Below are 15986 nucleotides of genomic sequence, written 5' to 3'. Positions count from 1 at the left end.
TTTTTAAACGAGACATATATGTAACGATTATCGTTGTAAAGACATTTAATGTATATATATATCATATTAAGAGATATTCATACATGATAATATCATGATAATATAATAATTTAAAATCTCATCTGATAATATAAACATTGGGTTAACAACATTTAACAAGATCGTTAACCTAAAGGTTTCAAAACAACACTTACATGTAACGACTAACGATGACTTAACGACTCAGTTAAAATGTATATACATGTAGTGTTTTAATATGTATTTATACACTTTTGAAAGACTTCAATACACTTATCAAAATACTTCTACTTAACAAAAATGCTTACAATTACATCCTCGTTCAGTTTCATCAACAATTATACTCGTATGCACCCGTATTCGTACTCGTACAATACACAGCTTTTAGATGTATGTGCTATTGGTATATACACTCCAATGATCAGCTCTTAGCAGCCCATGTGAGTCACCTAACACATGTGGGAACCATCATTTGGCAACTAGCATGAAATATCTCATAAAATTACAAAAATATGAGTAATCATTCATGACTTATTTACATGAAAACAAAATTACATATCCTTTATATCTAATCCATACATCAACGACCAAAAACACCTACAAACACTTTAATTCTTCCATTTTCTTCATCTAATTGATCTCTCTCAAGTTCTATCTTCAAGTTCTAAGTGTTCTTCATATATTCTACAAGTTCTAGTTACATAAAATCAAGAATACTTTCAAGTTTGCTAGCTCACTTCCAATCTTGTAAGGTGATCATCCAACCTCAAGAAATCTTTGTTTCTTATAGTAGGTTATCATTCTAATACAAGGTAATAATCATATTCAAACTTTGGTTCAATTTCTATAACTATAACAATCTTATTTCAAGTGATGATCTTACTTGAACTTGTTTTCGTGTCATGATTCTGCTTCAAGAACTTCGAGCCATCCAAGGATCCGTTGAAGCTAGATCCATTTTTCTATTTTCCAGTAGGTTTATCCAAGGAACTTAAGGTAGTAATGATGTTCATAACATCATTCAATTCATACATATAAAGCTATCTTATTCGAAGGTTTAAACTTGTAATCACTAGAACATAGTTTAGTTAATTCTAAACTTGTTCGCAAACAAAAGTTAATCCTTCTAACTTGACTTTTAAAATCAACTAAAAACATGTTCTATATCTATATGATATGCTAACTTAATGATTTAAAACCTGGAAACACGAAAAACACCGTAAAATCGGATTTACGCCGTCGTAGTAACACCGCGGGCTGTTTTGGGTTAGTTAATTAAAAACTATGATAAACTTTGATTTAAAAGTTGTTATTCTGAGAAAATGATTTTTATTATGAATATGAAACTATATCCAAAAATTATGGTTAAACTCAAAGTGGAAGTATGTTTTCTAAAATGGTCATCTAGACGTCGTTCTTTCGACTGAAATGACTACCTTTACAAAAACGACTTGTAACTTATTTTTCCGACTATAAACCTATACTTTTTCTGTTTATATTCATAAAATAGAGTTCAATATGAAACCATAGCAATTTGATTCACTCAAAACGGATTTAAAATGAAGAAGTTATGGGTAAAACAAGATTGGATAATTTTTCTCATTTTAGCTGCGTGAAAATTGGTAACAAATCTATTCCAACCATAACTTAATCAACTTGTATTGTATATTATGTAATCTTGAGATACCATAGACACGTATACAATGTTTCGACCTATCATGTCGACACATCTATATATATTTCGGAACAACCATAGACACTCTATATGTGAATGTTGGAGTTAGCTATACAGGGTTGAGGTTGATTCCAAAATATATATAGTTTGAGTTGTGATCAATACTGAGATACGTATACACTGGGTCGTGGATTGATTCAAGATAATATTTATCGATTTATTTCTGTACATCTAACTGTGGACAACTAGTTGTAGGTTACTAACGAGGACAGCTGACTTAATAAACTTAAAACATCAAAATATATTAAAAGTGTTGTAAATATATTTTGAACATACTTTGATATATATGTATATATTGTTATAGGTTCGTGAATCAACCAGTGGCCAAGTCTTACTTCCCGACGAAGTAAAAATCTGTGAAAGTGAGTTATAGTCCCACTTTTAAAATCTAATATTTTTGGGATGAGAATACATGCAGGTTTTATAAATGATTTACAAAATAGACACAAGTACGTGAAACTGCATTCTATGGTTGAATTATTGAAATCGAATATGCCCCTTTTTATTAAGTCTGGTAATCTAAGAATTAGGGAACAGACACCCTAATTGACGCAAATCCTAAAGATAGATCTATTGGGCCTAACAAACCCCATCTAAAGTACCGGATGCTTTAGTACTTCGAAATTTATATCATATCCGAAGGGTGTCCCGGAATGATGGGGATATTCTTATATATGCATCTTGTTAATGTCGGTTACCAGGTGTTCACCATATGAATGATTTTTATCTCTATGTATGGGATGTGTATTGAAATATGAAATCTTGTGGTCTATTATTATGATTTGATATATATAGGTTAAACCTATAACTCACCGACATTTTTGTTGACGTTTTAAGCATGTTTATTCTCAGGTGATTATTAAGAGCTTCCGTTGTCGCATACTTAAATAAGGACGAGATTTGGAGTCCATGCTTGTATGATATTGTGTAAAAACTGCATTCAAGAAACTTATTTTGTTGTAACATATTTGTATTGTAAACCATTATGTAATGGTCGTGTGTAAACAGGATATTTTAGATTATCATTATTTGATAATCTACGTAAAGCTTTTTAAAACATTTATCTATGAAATAAAGGTTATGGTTTGTTTTAAAATGAATGCAGTCTTTGAAAAACGTCTCATATAGAGGTCAAAACCTCGCAACGAAATCAATTAATATGGAACGTTTTTAATCAATAAGAACGGGACATTTCAGTTGGTATCCGAGCGTTGGTCTTAGAGAACCAGAATTTTGCATTAGTATGTCTTATCGAGTTTGTTAGGATGCATTAGTGAGTCTGGACTTCGACCGTGTTTACTTGAAAAATGATTGCTTAACAAATTTTGTTGGAAACTATATATTTTTAACATGTGAATATTATGTGATATATTAACCTCTTAACGCGTTTGATATTATGTGATAGATGTCTACCTCTAGAACAAGTCCCATTGACTCACCTAATAATAATGAAGAGTCAAATGTAAATTGGAATGATTCGTGGACTGATTCACAAGTTCCCGAAGAGGAACCGGAAGAAGAGTCGGAACTGGAAGAAGAATCGGAACCGGAAGAAGAATCGGAACCGGATGAAGAAATAGAACCGGTGGGGGAAATAATAAAACGGTTAAGTAAAAGAAAATCCTCAACCAACCGACCAAGGTTAATTATGTTCAATGGTGTTTCTGCCAAGGAAGCAAAATATTGGGAGGATTACCAATTCTCCGATGAATCGGATTCCGACGAGAATCCCGATGATGTTATAGAAATTACCCCAACTGAATTTAAAAAGGCAAAAGAAAATAATAAGGGAAAGGGCATAAAAATAGAGAAATCTAATTCCAACCCCGATGAACTTTATATGTATCGTCAACCCCCGAAGTCCTTAAGTTGTAACAATGACCCGGGAACCTCTAAACCACCAGGTTTTTCTAAACCAATGTGGATCACGACGGCTCGTATTAGGGGAACATCATATATCCCTAGAAACTTGGCAAAACGAACCAAAACCGAAGAAGAAGAAACAAGCGAGTCGGAATAAGATAGTTGTATTCGTGTGGTGTAATATATGTAATATAGTGTGCTTATGCTTTATGATATATGTAAAAATTGCTTGTATTAATAAGTATTTTTTTTTATGAATCTAACTCTTGTCTATTTTACAGTATAAAAACACAAAATGGATAGACAACCCAATATTTTAAGAGACCTACCCGGAGACATGATTGATGAAATCTTGTCTAGAGTCGGTCAGAATTCTTCGGCACAACTATTTAAGGCGAGATCAGTTTGTAAGACATTCGAAGAACGTTCCAAGAATGCCTTGGTTTATAAAAGGCTTTCGTTCGGAAGATGGGGGATATCACATTGGGAAATCCATAAGTTACGATGTGTTTACTTTGACGCATATATTGCGGGGAACCCAAATGCTATTTTACGCAATGGGTTAAGAAATTATTTTGACTCAATATATCCGAATATTGGACTTCGTGATTTAGAAAAAGCGGCTAACATGCAACATAAAGAAGCATGTTATGCTTACGGATTAGTAATGTTCGCTTCTTACCAAAGTGAGAACAAGAACATCGGGCTACAACTATTAAACAAAACGTTCCTACAAGTGACGGAGTCGGTAATTGGGGTAAGAAATGAGGTTTTTAGATTGTTACGGGACTGTTGGACATTACGTAACCCTCGTCCCTTTGACGACGTTACAACACACTATCTTATCAACGGCTATAACGGTTATGTTCCACAAGACCAAGGATGGGAAGTAGTCCTAGTAAAACCAGAATACATGACTTGTTTCTGGACGTATGAATTACGTGTCTTTATTGCCTTTGCTGAACGACTTGTGTACTAGCTAGAATTATCTTCACAACCATCTTGTATCAAATTTATTGTGTGCTATATTTCATGCTATATGTAAAATAAGCGGTATTGTAAGTTTGTAAAATGTTGTGTAAAAGTTTGAACGCGAAATATTATTATAATCAGTTTTTCATATAGAATTGTAGTGGTTAAATTGTAGCTACTAAGTATGAACTTAACGGGTAGGTACTACCCGAATTTAAACTTATAAAACGCTAATATGAAGAAAAAGCTTTTATAAATGAGTTCATATTATGCTACGAAATACTATTAACTACTCTTAATATTCTGTATGATTAACTTGTTCCATTTAACTATTTTGAAGGAAATGGCACCGACTACTCGACACACCGTGAATATGAATGAAGAGGAATTCCGTACTTTTCTAGCTTCAAACATAGCCGCAGTACAGGCTGTGCTACATACCAACAATAACCTTGGATCTAGCAGTACAGGAAATCGTGTAGGATGCACCTACAAAGAATTCACTGCCTGCAAACCTTTGGAATTTCATGGAACCGAAGGACCGATCGGATTGAAACGGTGGACCGAGAAGGTCGAATCGGTGTTTGCCATAAGTAAGTGTACTGAAGAGGACAAAGTAAAGTACGCTACGCATACCTTCACAGGTTCTGCGTTAACATGGTGGAATACCTATCTAGAGCAAGTGGGACAAGACGATGCGTACGCACTACCGTGGTCAGCATTCAAGCACTTGATGAACGAGAAGTACCGTCCCAGAACCGAGGTCAATAAGCTCAAGACAGAACTTAGAGGGTTACGAACCCAAGGATTTGATATTACCACGTACGAAAGACGATTCACAGAATTGTGCCTATTGTGTCCGGGAGCATTCGAAGATGAGGAAGAGAAGATCAACGCGTTTGTGAAAGGATTACCGTAAAGAATCCAAGAAGATATAAGTTCAAACGAGCCCGCCTCCATACAACAGGCATGTAGAATGGCTCACAAACTCGTGAACCAGATTGAAGAAAGAATTAAAGAACAGACTGCTGAAGAGGCCAATGTGAAGCAATTCAAAAGAAAGTGGGAGGAAAACGGTGATAAGAATCACCAATACAACAACAACAGCAATTACAACAATAATCGCAACAATTATCCCAACAATCGCAACATCAATCGCAACTACAACAAACGGCCCAACAACAACAACAACAACAACAACAACAACAACAGCGACTACAACAATCATCCCAACAACAATAATAACCGCAACAACAACAACAATCAGAAGCAGCTATGCCAAAGGTGTGAAAAGAATCACTCGGGGTTCTGCACCAAATTTTGCAACAAGTGTAAAAGAAATGGTCATAGCACGGCGAAGTGTGAGGTCTACGGACCAGGGGTTAATAGAACGAAAGGAACAAATGGTGTCGGAACGAGTAATGGCGGAGCAAGTAGTGTCGGAGCAAGTTATGCCAATGTAGTTTTTTATAAATGTGGAAAACCGGGCCACATTATTAGAAATTGCCCGAACCAGGAGAACACGAATGGACAAGGCCGTGGAAGAGTTTTCAATATTAATGCGGCAGAGGCACAGGAAGACCCGGAGCTTGTTACGGGTACGTTTCTTATTGACAATAAATCTGCTTACGTTTTATTTGATTCGGGTGCGGATAGAAGCTATATGAGTAGAGATTTTTGTGCTAAATTAATTTGTCCATTGACGCCTTTGGATAGTAAATTTTTACTCGAATTAGCAAATGGTAAATTAATTTCAGCAGATAGTATATGTCGGAATCGAGAAATTAAACTGGTTAGCGAAACATTTAAGATTGATTTGATACCAGTAGAGTTAGGGAGTTTTGATGTGATAATCGGTATGGACTGGTTGAAAGAAGTGAAAACGGAGATCGTTTGTTACAAAAATGCAATTCGCATTATACGAGAAAAAGGAAAACCCTTAATGGTGTACGGAGAAAAGGGCAACACGAAGCTACATCTTATTAGTAATTTGAAGGCACAAAAACTAATAAGAAAAGGTTGCTATGCTGTTCTAGCACACGTCGAGAAAGTACAAACTGAAGAAAAGAGCATCAATGATGTTCCCGTCGCAAAAGAATTTCCTGATGTATTTTCGAAAGAATTATCGGGATTACCCCCACATCGATCCGTTGAATTTCAAATAGATCTTGTACCAGGAGCTGCACCAATAGCTCGTGCTCCTTACAGACTCGCACCCAGCGAGATGAAAGAACTACAAAGCCAATTACAAGAACTTTTAGAGCGTGGTTTCATTCGACCAAGCACATCACCGTGGGGAGCTCCTGTTTTGTTTGTCAAGAAGAAAGATGGTACATTCAGGTTGTGTATCGAATACCGAGAGTTGAACAAACTTACCATCAAGAACCGCTACCCACTACCGAGAATCGATGACTTATTTGATCAACTACAAGGCTCGTCTGTTTATTCAAAGATTGACTTACGTTCCGGGTATCATCAAATGCGGGTGAAAGAAGATGATATTCCAAAGACTGCTTTCAGAACATGTTACGGTCATTACGAGTTTATGGTCATGCCGTTTGGTTTAACTAATGCACCAGCTGTGTTCATGGACCTTATGAACCGAGTGTGTGGACCATACCTTGACAAGTTTGTCATTGTTTTCATTGATGACATACTTATTTACTCAAAGAATGACCAAGAACACGGTGAACATTTGAGAAAGGTTTTAGAAGTATTGAGGAAGGAAGAATTGTACGCTAAGTTTTCAAAGTGTGCATTTTGGTTGGAAGAAGTTCAATTCCTCGGTCACATAGTGAACAAAGAAGGTATTAAGGTGGATCCGGCAAAGATAGAAACTGTTGAAAAGTGGGAAACCCCGAAAACTCCGAAACACATACGCCAGTTTTTAGGACTTGCTGGTTACTACAGAAGGTTCATCCAAGACTTTTCCAGAATAGCAAAACCCTTGACTGCATTAACGCATAAAGGGAAGAAATTTGAATGGAATGATGAACAAGAGAAAGCGTTTCAGTTATTGAAGAAAAAGCTAACTACGGCACCTATATTGTCATTGCCTGAAGGGAATGATGATTTTGTGATTTATAGTGATGCATCAAAGCAAGGTCTCGGTTGTGTATTAATGCAACGAACGAAGGTGATTGCTTATGCGTCTAGACAATTGAAGATTCACGAACAAAATTATACGACGCATGATTTGGAATTAGGCGCGGTTGTTTTTGCATTAAAGACTTGGAGGCACTACTTATATGGGGTCAAAAGTATTATATATACCGACCACAAAAGTCTTCAACACATATTTAATCAGAAACAACTGAATATGAGGCAGCGTAGGTGGATTGAATTATTGAATGATTACGACTTTGTGATTCGTTACCACCCGGGGAAGGCAAATGTGGTAGCCGATGCCTTGAGCAGGAAGGACAGAGAACCCATTCGAGTAAAATCTATGAATATAATGATTCATAATAACATTACTACTCAAAAAAAGGAGGTGCAACAAGGAGTTTTAAAAGAGGGAAATTTAAAGGATGAAATACCCAAAGGATCGGAGAAGCATCTTAATATTCGGGAAGACGGAACCCGGTATAGGGCTGAAAGGATTTGGGTACTAAAATTTGGAGATATGAGAGAAATGGTACTTAGAGAAGCTCATAAAACCAGATACTCAATACATCCTGGAACGGGGAAGATGTACAAGGATCTCAAGAAACATTTTTGGTGGCCGGGTATGAAAGCCGATGTTGCTAAATACGTAGGAGAATGTTTGACGTGTTCTAAGGTCAAAGCTGAGCATCAGAAACCATCAGGTCTACTTCAACAACCCGAAATCCCGGAATGGAAATGGGAAAACATTACCATGGATTTCATCACTAAATTGCCAAGGACTGCAAGTGGTTTTGATACTATTTGGGTAATAGTTGATCGTCTCACCAAATCAGCACACTTCCTGCCAATAAGAGAAGATGACAAGATGGAGAAGTTAGCACGACTGTATTTGAAGGAAGTCGTCTCCAGACATGGAATACCAATCTCTATTATCTCTGATAGGGATGGCAGATTTATTTCAAGATTCTGGCAGACATTACAGCAAGCATTAGGAACTCGTCTAGACATGAGTACTGCCTATCATCCACAAACTGATGGGCAGAGCGAAAGGACGATACAAACGCTTGAAGACATGCTACGAGCATGTGTTATTGATTTCGGAAACAGTTGGGATCGACATCTACCGTTAGCAGAATTTTCCTACAACAACAGCTACCATTCAAGCATTGAGATGGCGCCGTTTGAAGCACTTTATGGTAGAAAGTGCAGGTCTCCGATTTGTTGGAGTGAAGTGGGGGATAGACAGATTACGGGTCCGGAGATTATACAAGAAACTACCGAGAAGATCATCCAAATTCAACAACGGTTGAAAACCGCCCAAAGTCGACAAAAGAGCTACGCTGACATTAAAAGAAAAGATATAGAATTTGAAATTGGAGAGATGGTCATGCTTAAAGTTGCACCTTGGAAAGGCGTTGTTCGATTTGGTAAACGAGGGAAATTAAATCCAAGGTATATTGGACCATTCAAGATTATTGATCGTGTCTGACCAGTAGCTTACCGACTAGAGTTACCTCAACAACTCGCGGCTGTACATAACACTTTCCACGTCTCGAATTTGAAGAAATGTTTTGGTAAAGAAGATCTCACTATTCCGTTAGATGAAATCCAAATCAACGAAAAACTTCAATTCATCGAAGAACCCGTCGAAATAATGGATCGTGAGGTTAAAAGACTTAAGCAAAACAAGATACCAATTGTTAAGGTTCGATGGAATGCTCGTAGAGGACCCGAGTTCACCTGGGAGCGTGAAGATCAGATGAAGAAGAAATACCCGCATCTATTTCCAGAAGATTCGTCAACACCTTCAACAGCTTAAAATTTCGGGACGAAATTTATTTAACGGGTAGGTACTGTAGTGACCCGAACTTTTCCATGTTTATATATATTAATTGAGATTGATATTTACATGATTAAATGTTTCCAACATGTTAAGCAATCAAACTTGTTAAGACTTGATTAATTGAAATATGTTTCATATAGACAATTGACCACCCAAGTTGACCGGTGATTCACGAACGTTAAAACTTGTAAAAACTATATGATGACATATATATGGATATATATATAGTTAACATGATACTATGATAAGTAAACATATCATTAAGTATATTAACAATGAACTACATATGTAAAAACAAGACTACTAACTTAATGATTTTTAAACGAGACATATATGTAACGATTATCGTTGTAAAGACATTTAATGTATATATATCATATTAAGAGATATTCATACATGATAATATCATGATAATATAATAATTTAAAATCTCATCTGATATTATAAACATTGGGTTAACAACATTTAACAAGATCGTTAACCTAAAGGTTTCAAAACAACACTTACATGTAACGACTAACGATGACTTAACGACTCAGTTAAAATGTATATACATGTAGTGTTTTAATATGTATTTATACACTTTTGAAAGACTTCAATACACTTATCAAAATACTTCTACTTAACAAAAATGCTTACAATTACATCCTCGTTCAGTTTCATCAACAATTCTACTCGTATGCACCCGTATTCGTACTCGTACAATACACAGCTTTTAGATGTATGTACTATTGGTATATGCACTCCAATGATCAGCTCTTAGCAGCCCATGTGAGTCACCTAACACATGTGGGATCCATCATTTGGCAACTAGCATGAAATATCTCATAAAATTACAAAAATATGAGTAATCATTCATGACTTATTTACATGAAAACAAAATTACATATCCTTTATATCTAATCCATACATCAACGACCAAAAACACCTACAAACACTTTCATTCTTCCATTTTCTTCATCTAATTGATCTCTCTCAAGTTCTATCTTCAAGTTCTAAGTGTTCTTCATATATTCTACAAGTTCTAGTTACATAAAATCAAGAATACTTTCAAGTTTGCTAGCTCACTTCCAATCTTGTAAGGTGATCATCCAACCTCAAGAAATCTTTGTTTCTTATAGTAGGTTATCATTCTAATACAAGGTAATAATCATATTCAAACTTTGGTTCAATTTCTATAACTATAACAATCTTATTTCAAGTGATGATCTTACTTGAACTTGTTTTCGTGTCATGATTTTGCTTCAAGAACTTCGAGCCATCCAAGGATCCGTTGAAGCTAGATCCATTTTTCTCTTTTCCAGTAGGTTTATCCAAGGAACTTAAGGTAGTAATGATGTTCATAACATCATTCAATTCATACATATAAAGCTATCTTATTCGAAGGTTTAAACTTGTAATCACTAGAACATAGTTTATTTAATTCTAAACTTGTTCGCAAACAAAATTTAATCCTTCTAACTTGACTTTTAAAATCAACTAAAAACATGTTCTATATCTATATGATATGCTAACTTAATGATTTAAAACCTGGAAACACGAAAAACACCGTAAAACCGGATTTACGCCGTCGTAGTAACACCGCGGGCTGTTTTGGGTTAGTTAATTAAAAACTATGATAAACTTTGATTTAAAAGTTGTTATTCTGAGAAAATGATTTTTATTATGAACATGAAACTATATCCAAAAATTATGGTTAAACTCAAAGTGGAAGTATGTTTTCTAAAATGGTCATCTAGACGTCGTTCTTTCGACTGAAATGACTACCTTTACAAAAACGACTTGTAACTTATTTTTCCGACTATAAACCTATACTTTTTCTGTTTATATTCATAAAATAGAGTTCAATGTGAAACCATAGCAATTTGATTCACTCAAAACGGATTTAAAATGAAGAAGTTATGGGTAAAACAAGATTGGATAATTTTTCTCATTTTAGCTGCGTAAAAATTGGTAACAAATCTATTCCAACCATAACTTAATCAACTTGTATTGTATATTATGTAATCTTGAGATACCATAGACACGTATACAATGTTTCGACCTATCATGTCGACACATCTATATATATTTCGGAACAACCATAGACACTCTATATGTGAATGTTGGAGTTAGCTATACAGGGTTGAGGTTGATTCCAAAATATATATAGTTTGAGTTGTGATCAATACTGAGATACGTATACACTGGGTCGTGGATTGATTCAAGATAATATTTATCGATTTATTTCTGTACATCTAACTGTGGACAACTAGTTGTAGGTTACTAACGAGGACAGCTGACTTAATAAACTTAAAACATCAAAATATATTAAAAGTGTTGTAAATATATTTTGAACATACTTTGATATATATGTATATATTGTTATAGGTTCGTGAATCAACCAGTGGCCAAGTCTTACTTCCCGACGAAGTAAAAATCTGTGAAAGTGAGTTATAGTCCCACTTTTAAAATCTAATATTTTTGGGATGAGAATACATGCAGGTTTTATAAATGATTTACAAAATAGACACAAGTACGTGAAACTGCATTCTATGGTTGAATTATTGAAATCGAATATGCCCCTTTTTATTAAGTCTGGTAATCTAAGAATTAGGGAACAGACACCCTAATTGACGCGAATCCTAAAGATAGATCTATTGGGCCTAACAAACCCCATCTAAAGTACCGGATGCTTTAGTACTTCGAAATTTATATCATATCCGAAGGGTGTCCCGGAATGATGGGGATATTCTTATATATGCATCTTGTTAATGTCGGTTACCAGGTGTTCACCATATGAATGATTTTTATCTCTATGTATGGGATGTGTATTGAAATATGAAATCTTGTGGTCTATTATTATGATTTGATATATATAGGTTAAACCTATAACTCACCGACATTTTTGTTGACGTTTTAAGCATGTTTATTCTCAGGTGATTATTAAGAGCTTCCGTTGTCGCATACTTAAATAAGGACGAGATTTGGAGTCCATGCTTGTATGATATTGTGTAAAAACTGCATTCAAGAAACTTATTTTGTTGTAACATATTTGTATTGTAAACCATTATGTAATGGTCGTGTGTAAACAGGATATTTTAGATTATCATTATTTGATAATCTACGTAAAGCTTTTTAAAACATTTATCTATGAAATAAAGGTTATTGTTTGTTTTAAAATGAATGCAGTCTTTGAAAAACGTCGCATATAGAGGTCAAAACCTCGCAACGAAATCAATTAATATGAAACGTTTTTAATCAATAAGAACGGGACATTTCACCACCACCAACCGCCACCACCACCTGCCACCACCACCCACCACTACCAACCACCAACCACCACCCTCCAGCACCAACCACCACCCACCACCACCCACCACCACCATCAACCGCCACCACCAACCGCCACCACCACCCACCACCACCATCAACCGCCACCACCAACCGCCACCACCACCCACCTCCACCACCAACCACCACCCACCACTACCTCCACCAACCACCACCACCCACCACCACCACCCACCACCACCACCAACCACCAACAACTATCAACCACCACCACCCACCACCACCAATCACCACCACCAACCACCACCAATCACCACCATCAACCACCTCCACCAACAACCACCACCACCATCACCTCCACCACCACCACCCACTACCACCACCCACCACCAACCACCACCACCAACCACCCACCACTACCACTACCCACCACCACCACCACCAACCACCACCACCCACCACCAACAACCACCACCACCAACCACCACCACCCACCACCACCAACCACCACCACCACCCACCTACCACCATCAACCACCACCACTACCACCCACCACCACCCACCATCACCCACCACCACCACAACCACCACCAACCACCACCTCTCACCACCAACCACCAACCACCAACCACTACCACCCACCACCACCAACCACCACCAACCACCACCACCTACCACCACCAAACACCCCCACCTACCACCATCAACCACCACCATCACCAACCACCACCACCACCCACCACCACCACCACCCACCACCAACCACCCCCAACAACCACCACCACCACCCCCCACCAACCATCACCACCAACCACCACCTACCACCATCAACAACCACCACCACCAACCACCACCACCAACCACCACCACCTCCATCAACCACCACCACCCACCACCACCACCCACCACCACCAACCACCACCAACCACCACCACCACCTACCACCATCAACTACCACCAGCACCAACCACCAGCACCACCCACCACTACCAACTACCACCACCACCTACCACCACCCAACACCAATCACCACCACCCACCACCACCAACCACCACCAACCACCACCCACCACCACCACCACCTACCACCATCAACTACCACCAGCACCAACCACCAGCACCACCCACCACCACCAACTACCACCACCACCTACCACCACCCAACACCAATCACCACCACCAACCATCACCACCAACCACCACCCACCACCACCCCCACCACCACCACCACCAACCACCACCACCACCAACAACCACCACCACCAATCACCAATCATCACCACCACCACCCACCACCACCACCACCCACCACCACCACCAGCACCCACCACCACCACCAATCACCAACACCCACCACCACCAACCACCACCCACCACCACCACCCACCACTAACCGCCACCACCACCACCAGCCACCACTACCAACCACCACCCTCCACCACCAACACCCACCCACCACCACCCACCACCACCATCAACCGCTACCACCAACCGCCACCACCACCCACCATGACCACTAACCACCACCCACCACCATCAACCACCTCCACCACCAACTACCACCCACCACCACTACCTCCACCAACCACCACCCACCACCACCACCAACCACCAACAACTACCAACCACCACCCACCACCACCAACCACCAACAACTACCAACCACCACCACCACTTACCACCACCAATCACCACCACCTACCACCACCTACCACCACCACCACCAACCATCACCACCACCACCACCAACCACCACCACTACTAACCACCATCAACCACCACCAGCACCAATCACCACCACCACCTACCACTACCAACCACAGCCACCCCCACCACCACCAACAACCACCACCACCACCAACCACCACCACCCACCACCACCAACCACCATCACTACCCACCACCATCACCAATCACCAACCACCAACCACCACCAATCATCACCACCACTCACCACCACCACCAATCACCAATACCCACCACCACCACCACCCACCTCCACCAACCATAACCCCCAACCACCAACCACCACCATCACCCACCACCACCACCAATCACCAACACCCACCACCACCACCCACCTCCACCAACCACCACCAACCACTAACCACCACCACCACCCACCACCACTACCCACCACCCACCACCACAACCCACCACCAACCACCACCACCACCTATCACCACAACCCACCACTACCAACCACCAACCACCACCCTCCACCACCAACCACCACCCACCACCACCATCAACGACCACCACCAACCGCCAGCACCACCCACTACGACCACTAACCACCACCCACCACCACCATCAACCACCTCCACCACCACCCACCACCACCACCTCCACCAACCATCACCACCCACCACCACCACCAACCACCAGCAACCACCAACCACCACCACCCACCACCACCAATCACCACCACCCACCACCACCAACCACCACCAACCACCACCACCCACCACCAACCACCACCACCCACCACCACCCACCACATTCAACCACCAACCACCACCACCCACCACCACCCACCACCACCACCCACCACCAACTACCACCACCCACCACCATCACACACCACCAACCACCATCACCCACCACCACCCACCACCACCACTCACCACCACCAATCACCACCACCAATCACCACCACCTATCACTGCCACCCACCACCACCAACCACCACCACCCACCACCATCCACCACCTACCACCACCCACCACAACCAACCACCACCAACCCCCACCACCACCACCCACCACCACCCACCAACACCAACCCTCACCAACCACCAACCACCACCACCCACCACCACCACCAACCAACACCACCACCACCCACCACCATCTACCACCACCACCACCAACACCAACCACCACCCACCACCACTACTACCAACCACCACCACTACCACCAACCACCATCAAACACCACCACCACTACCACCCATCACCTCCAACATCCACCACCAGCAACCACCACCATCACCAACCAGCACTATCAATTAACACCACCACCCACCACCACCAACCACCACCACCCACCACCAATCACCACCACCAACTACCACCATCAACCACCACCATCACCAACCACCACCACCACCCACCACCACCCACCACCATCACCCACCACCATTACCCACCACCACCACCACCATCACCCAC

The sequence above is a fragment of the Rutidosis leptorrhynchoides genome, chromosome 3, assembly GCF_046630445.1.
Source record: "Rutidosis leptorrhynchoides isolate AG116_Rl617_1_P2 chromosome 3, CSIRO_AGI_Rlap_v1, whole genome shotgun sequence".
NCBI classification, from domain to species: domain Eukaryota; kingdom Viridiplantae; phylum Streptophyta; class Magnoliopsida; order Asterales; family Asteraceae; genus Rutidosis; species Rutidosis leptorrhynchoides.
Note: the sequence above shows the minus strand (reverse complement) of the source record.